This window comes from Malus domestica, chromosome 04 (assembly GCF_042453785.1).
Source record: "Malus domestica chromosome 04, GDT2T_hap1".
NCBI lineage: Eukaryota > Viridiplantae > Streptophyta > Magnoliopsida > Rosales > Rosaceae > Malus > Malus domestica.
In genome coordinates this window covers 10,751,130-10,761,408 of record NC_091664.1, presented here as the reverse complement: position 1 = coordinate 10,761,408, position 10,279 = coordinate 10,751,130, and positions in this window count along the sequence as shown.

Here is a 10,279-nt window from a genome sequence, read left to right as displayed (position 1 = left end):
AACTAACCTCATGCAATGTGCACCACTGTCTAGCGTCAGGGTGGTTTTAACTGTTGTGTTGCGTGGGAAAACATGAACAAGCCTTGATATGGCTTTGTGCAGACCAAAAATTTACCACTTGATTTGATTTGGCAAGTGGACAAATAAATAAATAAAGAAATATTATTTTAGATTTTAGAAACCCACACTTGTTCCATCACACATCACACATCACCATCTTTTTCATTCTTTTTTGGCTTGTCCCCTCACACTTTCTCTCTTTTTCCCATCTCTCTATTCCCTCTCACTTTCTTTTCCTTTTTTACAGGTTCTCTTTCTCTCTCTCTCTACCCACTCAACTCTACCTCTCCCTTATCATTTTTCTGAACACTCTCTCTCTCTAGCTTTCGAAACTTTCTCTCTCTAGCGCTCTGTGAGCTCTCATCTCTTTCCTTTCTTCAAACTAAAACAAATCAAACCGAAAAACCTTGAAGTCTTGATCTCTAAGATGAAAGCAACCTGAAGATGCTTTTGCATGGGCCATCAGAGCACCCTCATGTGCTCTACCATTAACATCGAGAGCATTGGCGGATCCATATAGGGATCCGGGGGTCCCGAGACCCTTCGGAAGTCCGAAGAAACACTTGTGATCGACCTTTAGGATCCTCCAACAATTTGGGCAGGTGCAGTGGAGAGGCTTGTTGCCTCCATAGGTGTGTAGGCAACAGTGCTTATAACAAAGAAGAAGAGGTTTTTAATTTTTGTTTTAAAAGACCTAGCCAAATCGACATCGTTTTTTAGCCAGGTAGTTATAAAAAATTTAAAAACTAAAATATCTCTATTTTCTCTATAGAGCCCGAGAACCCCGGTCTTTTCCAGTATCCCCAAATTATATTTAAGAACTCCCAGCCCCAATTGTTGCGACCTTCCAACTTTAAACCCAAGTTACCCTATTCCCCACCATCATTTGCCATTCCATCGCCTTTAGCTACCTAATTTTATTTCTTCCAAATTCATATAAGTTTTTTAATCCTAGACTCTAGTCCTAACTCCAATTAATAATATATATGTTACATTAACATATTTTACCTTTGTAGAGTCACTAATTGAGTTATGTTGCTGAGGCGAATTTGTTGGTTTTTTATTACCTTTGAGATTAATCTTGATTTATTCAATGAACCAAATTCAGTAGAAAATAGTGATATGGAACCAAATTAGTCTAATATTTTTTTTTGGAGCTTTTATGTTTGGACCCCCTAAGCTTGAAATTCTGGATCCGCCACTGATCAAGAGCTTGAGCTCTCTCAAACTCCACTTTAGGTAAGGTTCTAATCCTCAACATGGTTTTTGTAGGTTATGATCTTGTTTGAGCTGTGTTTCTATGTCGAAATTTCAAGGGTTTAAACCTTGTTATGAATCTATGCATGCATGTCTTCCCCGACGACGAACTCCGGTGAAATGCCATCAAGTTCGAAGTTAGTAGGTGTCCCTAGTACATCAAATTACTCCCTCTTTGTCTCTATGATAAATTGGGTGAAATTTTGAAATGTCATTCGAGCCCTAACCTCTGCATGCACATCCCTATCTCTTTTTTAGACAAGTGTGAATGGAAGAACTCCAGCGATCTCCAGGAATTTCGAACCATATTTTACCATCTCCGTCCACTTTTTGAACTCCAAACAAGTACAATCTTTTTCTACACTTTCCTAGCTTCGTTTTGATATATCATGGGACAATTTTGGATGAGAAACGAGTGAGATATTGTTGTTTAAAGTTTACCCAAAAAATCCGGCCATTTCTGCAGTTTCCAACCTGTGACCAAAAATAAAAAAAAAACCCAAAACCCAAACCCATGACCCTCCATCCCGGATCCAGCCTAGCCCAATTTCTAAATGGATTCTGAAATATTCTAGAAAATTCCTCAAATATTCCCTAGAATATTCTTTGTGTTCATTTTTATGAAATTTTCTCGGAAACCCTCATACGCTAATTTCGACGTCCTGAGTTCATTTTTGATATCCATTTAGGAAAATTATGAAGTTTTAACATAGTTGACCACCGAGGCATCTTGGTTAACTTTTTAGGGTTGACTGTTGACTTTTTACAAAATTTGTTAGGACCCTCCTTAGCGTATTTAGAGTTGATTCCGAATCCACTGTCCGTTTTTCCAAAATTAATCGTTTTAGTTGATTTTTACTAACAAGAACGAATATTATCCTTAGGGGCAATTACTATCAAAGACTTCAACTTTCTTAGCTCAAAAGGATGTGACATTGCAAGAACCTGTGAGTGAGTCTTTTCATTTTTATGTGTGTGTATATATATATATATATATGTATGTATGTATGTATGTATGTATATGTGGTTTTCCCGGCAATTGCTTTCATTACTAAGATGTGACATGACATTTTAGCTTTACAAATAGACTTTTTGTACAATTTATATTTTTAATATTATTTGTGAGCATAAACTTGTGGCATGACATTCTTGCGTTTTATTTTCTCATTATTACATGTTTGCACAGTGTCTCTTAGTTATTTGTACTATCTTGGGCCAAGGACTAGCTTCACGTGTAATTCACATGCACCGTTTACATTCGCTTTGGATCCAAAGTTCGGTGCCAGCCTATCATTTTGTGTGATGTTATGAACTCGTATGTGATGCGACTAGAGCAACTCACATGATGTAGTACTAGAATGTAAAACCTACACCCAGCCTGTTCCATTGTTTGAATATCTCTGCAGTGGTCTTGTGTGCCTACATAAATTAATAAGCATTGATTTCTTGTAATAATGATTTGAGATTTAATGTTGAGATACCTTGTAGTTGTACCCTGCATCTTTTGACTCACTTATGCTGCAGGGTACCTATTACATACTATTATTATAATATTTTTGGGAAACCATATACTTGTTTTACAGCTAGGGGTTACACTTTTCGAAAAGGTTTTACAAAACTTTACTTTCAGGCCCACTCACCCTTGTTTTTCGCCCCTCCAGGATTTTAGTGGCAAAGGTTTCGTGACGACGAGGATGGCTGGTAAAAGTTGTCATGTATAAGACTCCTCCCTTCAGTATAAATGTACTTACTCTTCTTTTACTGCAATTTATCTATGCTCTGACATCACTTGTGTGATATGGGTTCAATCCTGCTCACATGCGCACTCTAAATTAGTCACTTTTAGGTTTTGATTTATTCATATTTTTCCACATCACTACACTTTATAGCTTCATCACCTTCCAAGTGTCGGCCAGCACATCATGATTCGGGTGTGTCCAATTGGACATTCCGGGTCGAGGTGTGACAGTTTGGTATCAGAGCATAGGTTACGTAGTATCAAATTCATCACACATATGATGTACCAACTGAAATTTATCGATTAATCCCAACTACAATGTAGCCATCGTTACTAACTTTTCTTTGTTAGATTCAGCGACCTAGATCACTCTTATGAGCAGCTTCTAGCTTGAAAATCTTGTCCGTCTGATTCTAAAGTGTAGCCTTCGTCTAAGGATTAGCCTAGCGTGGATGTTTGCAATATATTAGATGTGGGATTTGAAGGAGAAAATGACAAGATAGAAGGAAATGAAAGAGACTCATCGCGTATCGACTTTGGTAGCAATTTTTTACCAAATGATCAGACCTGGCAATCACCTCCTCAAAATCAATTGGAGTAATGGTCGAACAGATCAAGGCCTGACATGTTTTACATTGTGAAGATCCCTCACATTAAAAAGAAGCACCTCGTGACTGGTAGTTGAGTTTTATTAACAATGGAGAATAAGCTCATTTCATAGTAGTGTAAAAAAAACTTGAGGTACCAGCGGATGGCAGACGAAATCTGATGGGACCAATTGTTGTCACCTCACCTCCGTAGTTAGGGCATGAACCTGTTTAGAAGTCATCTCTTGGTCGGAAGTAGAGACAAGGTCATTACATTGTTACTATTTTTGTTGTTGTTGTTGTTATTATTACTATTGTTGTTGTTTCGATACCACGACCAACATAATCCGGGTTCTAGGGGCATTGACAAAGCCTTTGCCTATTTCACTGGAAACCAATGCATATTGTTGCTCAGCCTTGATCAACTTCAACTAGAATGGGGTTGGGTCCTGAATCGTAAGTACTTCGTCAACTTTGCCTAGAGAAGCGCTAAAGCTCCTCATCATATTAAACTTTTTCTTGGAAGGCTTGGCGTTACCAACCTTCTTTACGACACCTTCAGACATTTACTCTTTCTTTTTCTCAAATTTGAGGACTTCCGGATCTTTCATTAGATTGTTCCTAACCTTGGCTGTTATTGCGTCAATCTATAAGAGGTTCGCAATAAGGCGGTTAGAGTAGAGGTTTACAATGGAGCTATGAGTCATTTCCAATTTCGGTGCATGAGCTAAATGATTAGAAAGCCCTATCGATCAGTTAAGGATAAGACTGGCCGATGTTCTTCACATCATTATTACACCAAAGATCAACAGACGGGGCATTCTGGACTACGAGTTCAGCAATTTCACATTTCTAGTTGCCCATCAACAACTAGAACATATTTGTACCAAATCCTTGTCGTGTCGTGGCAATTCAATGATATACGTAGACCATGTAACAATTGGCTACGATTGAAAGAAGTAAGGAAGATCAACACTTTTACGTAAGGTGCAGAGCATACGAAACTCCTTAATGTCGAGCTCCGCCGCATGCTATTCATTTAGAAGTTCAAAACAAGTTAAGATAAGGAAATATGCCAGCATGAGATGCGATTTTGTAGCAATTTAAGACATGCTTTAGAAAAAAAGAAATAGGGAATTTTAGTCCCAGATCTAGGTACCAAGGATGGATCCTGGTACATTGTGGGATCAGAAGGGTCAAGCAATAGGCTCTGAAGGTCATGTCCAAATTCCTACTGGACAGTGCACCCATACCCATTCAAGAAGTGTTGGTGAATACAAGCAAATACTTCACCTTCCTTCTTACTGCATACCCTGATCATTAAAGGGACATACTAGGAATCATAATTGGTCATAGGGGCTGGGAGCACATTTTAGGGAGCAGCCATTGAAGGAAAACGTGGAAATTAAAGAAGATAGTGTTGAAGGATGATGAATTTCAGGCAAAAGAATGGGAAAAGTTCAACATTTTTTTCTCAAATAAAAAATATTTGGGGATTTTTTAGAAGACAAGGGAATAGATCCGAAGATATTCAAAGGGGATATTTCAAAATCATCTTACCATTGTATCCAGATCGTTTCACCTCGATCAGCAAATTCGATGGTGAGAGTTAATGGGGAAAACAACAGACAATCCCTGGTTCTCCGTGCACAAGCAACTAAGACGTCTCCACCATTGCGATATTTATGTCATGTTCTACAAGGCAACACACTTGAAAAATGAATGACTTGAGTACTTTATAGTATTCATAGGGCTCAAGATGCCACACATCAGAAGACTAAAACGATACGTATTCGATTACTACGAAAGGCATTGGATAACTATCGATCCTTAAGGGGAACAAGTACTTTTTAGATTCATAGTTATGGGCAATTGTGGGACAATGATTTTCTAGGGCTAAAGTTAGGTAAATCGGAATATGCATATCTTAAAAGTTCAGTCATGTACTCAACAACCTCCGTTGCGAAGCTAAATAAACAAACCAGTAATGTCACCATCATCTTGTTTTGGAATTAGTGGGCGAAGTCCAACGACTCTGCTAAGATTAACCCTACTTTTTTTGCAAGATACAAAACCCAATCCAACAAGGAATCATATAATCTTTGAGTCTTTACAATCTAAGGATTGGTATGCGTCACAAGTAATCACACTCCTAAAATGATGCAATATCTACTTCCTAGATATCCTCTGTGATTCTCCCGGTTTAATAAGCATTCTACTATCTTAAAAGGTCTTATCCTCAATTGGTATTACACTCTTCTAGGGTTCATCTTTGGTAATGCAATTAGCGCATACTTATTCCCTTGCCCACTACTTGAGTCTTATATAGCTTACTAACTTAACTGTCGAATAGTCTTTGACTAGCACACCCCCCTAAGTCTTTGGCTAGCTTACGGTTGTTTGTTCCTTTACAAGTTACTTGGATTTGTGCATCTCCACCTCTAACGACGGTATATGAATTTGGTTCCAACACATCGTCATTGCTACCCGAGGTGCCATAAGTTATGGTCCCAGAAAATCATGGTGTAACAGTCTTATAGTCATTAGTCGGCACAACATGCTTAATTTATCTCTATTCTAAGGGCCATCAATGATATAGTCGAATACCATACATAAACTTTCGGTAAGTTTCATTTTTTTTGCAACAGAACGGTTTAGGATTATCGGGTTTGATTATTTTCAAGCCAAGTTTAGTTTTTTTTTTCCTAGCCTTAGGTGTATTCAAAATTTCATTGATTTAAGGATTTTAAAAGTCATGGACTTTCAAGGACTTTGAAGCTTTTTATGGTATTTTCTTTTTCATAGCAAAACCAACCTCTTCCCCTAAGATTTTGGTGGATTTTGCTTTCCCACTTCTAATGCTTACTCCACCACCCATCATGATGTAGTGAGGATCACTATTTTCACTTTTGTTACACCATGTCGTCACCACCACCTAACCATGACCATCCCCACTTCTCTTTTGCCACCATTTTTGCCACTTTCGTTGCCATCATCACCATTGATGTCACTATAGCCACCATCATATCACTTCTTCTACAACCACCTTGTCATACCCATCATCACTGTACCACAAGCTCATACAACCATATTTATGTTGGAAGTATGCCCACAAAGCCACTCATTTGATGTAATAGCTTTTGGAATACTTATTGTGTTAAACTATTATATGTTTAATGAAGAGCAAAGCTTATTATTAATCATTATTTATTGTATTATGTGTTTAAGCAATAAGGGAATCCAAAGAATGTATTTAATCTAAGAGAGAAGTGATCTAACTAAGTTAGATTAACGAGACATTTCCCTTATGTTCATTTCTAAAACGTTCCTAACCATTGGATTGCCAATTGGGCATTGACAATCTGCTAAGGTTAGTATATGTTATGTTAACTCAAGCATGAGTATGACTAGTCTCAAGTCATTTAGTGTTGGACACTGAGACAAACACATAGGTGCTCAAAAGGTAATTAAGTACACTAAACAATGATCAATAAGGAGTTCGAACATACATGTCATGTAAGAACTCGTAAGTTGCAATATGCAAAGTAGTCCTTTGACCTGAGGCATCATAGATGTCTAATGGTTAAGTCCTTGATATTTGATAATGTCAAAGGAATTCCATCTAGAGTGTCCACGGCATTGTTGGGGTCAAGCTATCTAATCATGTAGTCATATGAATGCACAACAAGGGATCTCTAACCTTCCATGGTGGAGGGAGAATACTCTAAGATATGATTCGGGAGTCTTTGGCCAAAGCATAAGAATATGACTTAGGAAGTTTGTTCCAAATCATATTCAATTGAATCATATAGAGAAGTATCACATTGGATAGTAAACATGAAACAAACTATCACATTGTATTAGAGAATGACCGTATTGCATTGTAATTGTAATTGGATAGGTTCTTCAACCACTTCTACTTAGCTTGGGTAGCCATGACATACTGCTAGGTGTCACTCATGGTTTGTGGAAGCCCTGAGGATTAGCAAACACTAATCTTCATCAAAGGGAGAATTGAAATGTAGTTTCAATTCACAATTGATCGTTAAGAGTAACAATAACCCACTACCTCGCTAATTGGAAACTAATGAATTGTACACCAAGTAAGGATGAAAGGGAAGAAATATATATGAGATAGATAAGCAATTAAATAGTTTAATTGAGAATGGTTAAGATTAATTAATTAGTTAATTAATCTTATGAAGGGTTTGTATTGGGCTTTTAAGTTGGTTTTGGGTTTCGAGGCCCAAAAGGGTTTTTGGTCCACAAGGCCCATTGAGTTTAGGTTGTGTGACAACTAAAACTAAATGAAAATTAACCCAAAAACAAAGTCAAAACCGGCCTAGGGTGAGTGGTAGCAAACTTGGGTTAATTGCAAGTTTGTCACTCACATGTGAGGTGGTATAAAGGCAACTTTATAGCCATTCTCTCACTAGAGGTTTTCTTGAGGAAAAGAAGAAAAACTTTTTCTCTCTTTTTCTCCATAGAGGCCGGCCACATAGGGGAAGGATAGCTAGCAATCTTTCTTTCTCTAAGTCATCAATTTCATCTTCACACCTCATCCTTGGTGTGGAGACTTAGAGACACTAAATCTTTGGTGTTCTTGGAGATCCTTTCATCACATCCTCAAGGAGCAAAGGAGTATCAAAAGGAAGAAAAACACAAGGAAGATCTAAGGAGCTAGGAGGTGACTTGAAGGTCTCCACTTGGGTGAATCCCTTGTGTCAACAAGGATGAGCTTCAAGGGTAATGAATCTCAAAATCCTTTCTTCTCTTTAATGTTGCTAAAGAGTCTTGCGGTTCACCATTCACTAGGCTTTGAAAGTCATGGGTTTTAGAATTGTTTTTGAATGCACGCCTACTTTAAAGTGTTATTAGTTTGCTTATGTGTTCAAATGTTCTCACATGTTCTTAGTTAGGACAAAATTTATCCTTCAATTTATGCCTCCACCGACACGACCACTATGATCCCCACCTATAGTACATTTCCCACCACCACCACTCTCACCACTACCTCTAGTATCACTGCCTTGTCATTGTGATCAACACCATAACCTCCTACGACCATCTTACTATCACCCCCCCCCACCTATGACCACTATTGACACAACCATCATCATGATCATCACCTTTACTCTTCTTTTATCTTGCCCATCACCAGGGACGAAGCCAAAGATTTGTATGAGCGGGGGCATCCTTGAACAACAAAGTCACAATTAAAAATCTCAAGAATTTACTGAACAAAACACTAATATATTAATCCATAAAGTTTTTCATACAACATATTACAATATTTCTCAAATCGTTTTCGTGTTTTGAAAGCGTTGCATAACATTATCATTACCAATACCATTAAATATCTCTTTATGTAAAAATAATCATTTCATCATTCATCCATTGATCCATTGATCTCTAAATTAGAAAGCTAAATTCTAAATTGAAATGCCAAAAACAAATTAATGAAGTAAAGTCGGTATAAAATACCTTCTGGAGTAAAATTCTTGTGTTGAATTTTGATAATTGATTACTTGAACTCCAACTGTCTATAACACCAGATTCAATTGAGTTTTGGTTGAATGAAAGGGGAGGAAAAATCTGGAGAAGGTGAGGACTGGAATTGCTTTGCCGTACGTGGTGGGATGAGTTTTGTGTGGATTAACGACTAGGGCTGGGTTCGGTTCAAATCGGTTCAGTTTTTTGTCAAAACTGAAACCAAATCGAAATTTCGGTTCGGTTCAATTCATTTTTTTCGTTTTTTTCGGTTTGGTTTCAGTTTTTATTTTAAATTTTAACATCTCCAACACAATCATAACATAAGCATTCCAACTAGATCAACACATTTTTATTGATGAGTATAATTAATTAAGGGGCATCACATGCTGCCTTTAGCTTAGTTTACTTGCAAAATAGATGTTTGTTTTATGGTCTTCTATAAGAAAAAATGTGAAAGAGTTTATAACCAAATATACATTTTTTGAGACCAATCCATACAGCAGCACTTGATGAATTAAGCATTCCAGTTACAGAAGCTGTGTGCCCTTTCTGTCTTTCACTTCTTTATGCACTGTCCATGTAGCCGCTTAAACATCCTCTTCTAGACCTCCTAGCCCAAAAATAACAATTTTTTTTAGCCGCAGAGCCCTTCATATAGCATATATGATCAAGAATTCAAATTCTATCCTACACCTCCTAAACTTAGAACAGAAAACAAGAATCAACACCGATAATTATCAGAGTTAAAGAACAAAACCAATCTAGAGGAACCCTAAATCTAACCGAATCCCAACAACAGATAATTAAATAAATAAATAAATAAATATATTTATTTAATTAATTCGGTTCGATTTAGTTTCTAGATCACTGAAACCGAACCGAACCAAAAGAATTCGGTTCGGTTTGATTTTTTCAATTTGGTTCGGTTTTTTCGTTTGGTTCAATTTTTTCAGTTTTAGTTCGGTTCAGTTTTCGATTTTTTTTCAGTTTTTTTGAACCCCCTATCTACAACCACTTTGACAGAAAAAATAAAAAATTAAAAAAAAATTAAAAAAAACCCTACAACCACCAATCATGCCTAACATGTAAACGACCTTTGACAAGCAGTTGATGAACCATTGAGTCATGGACTGTAGTAGTGGGG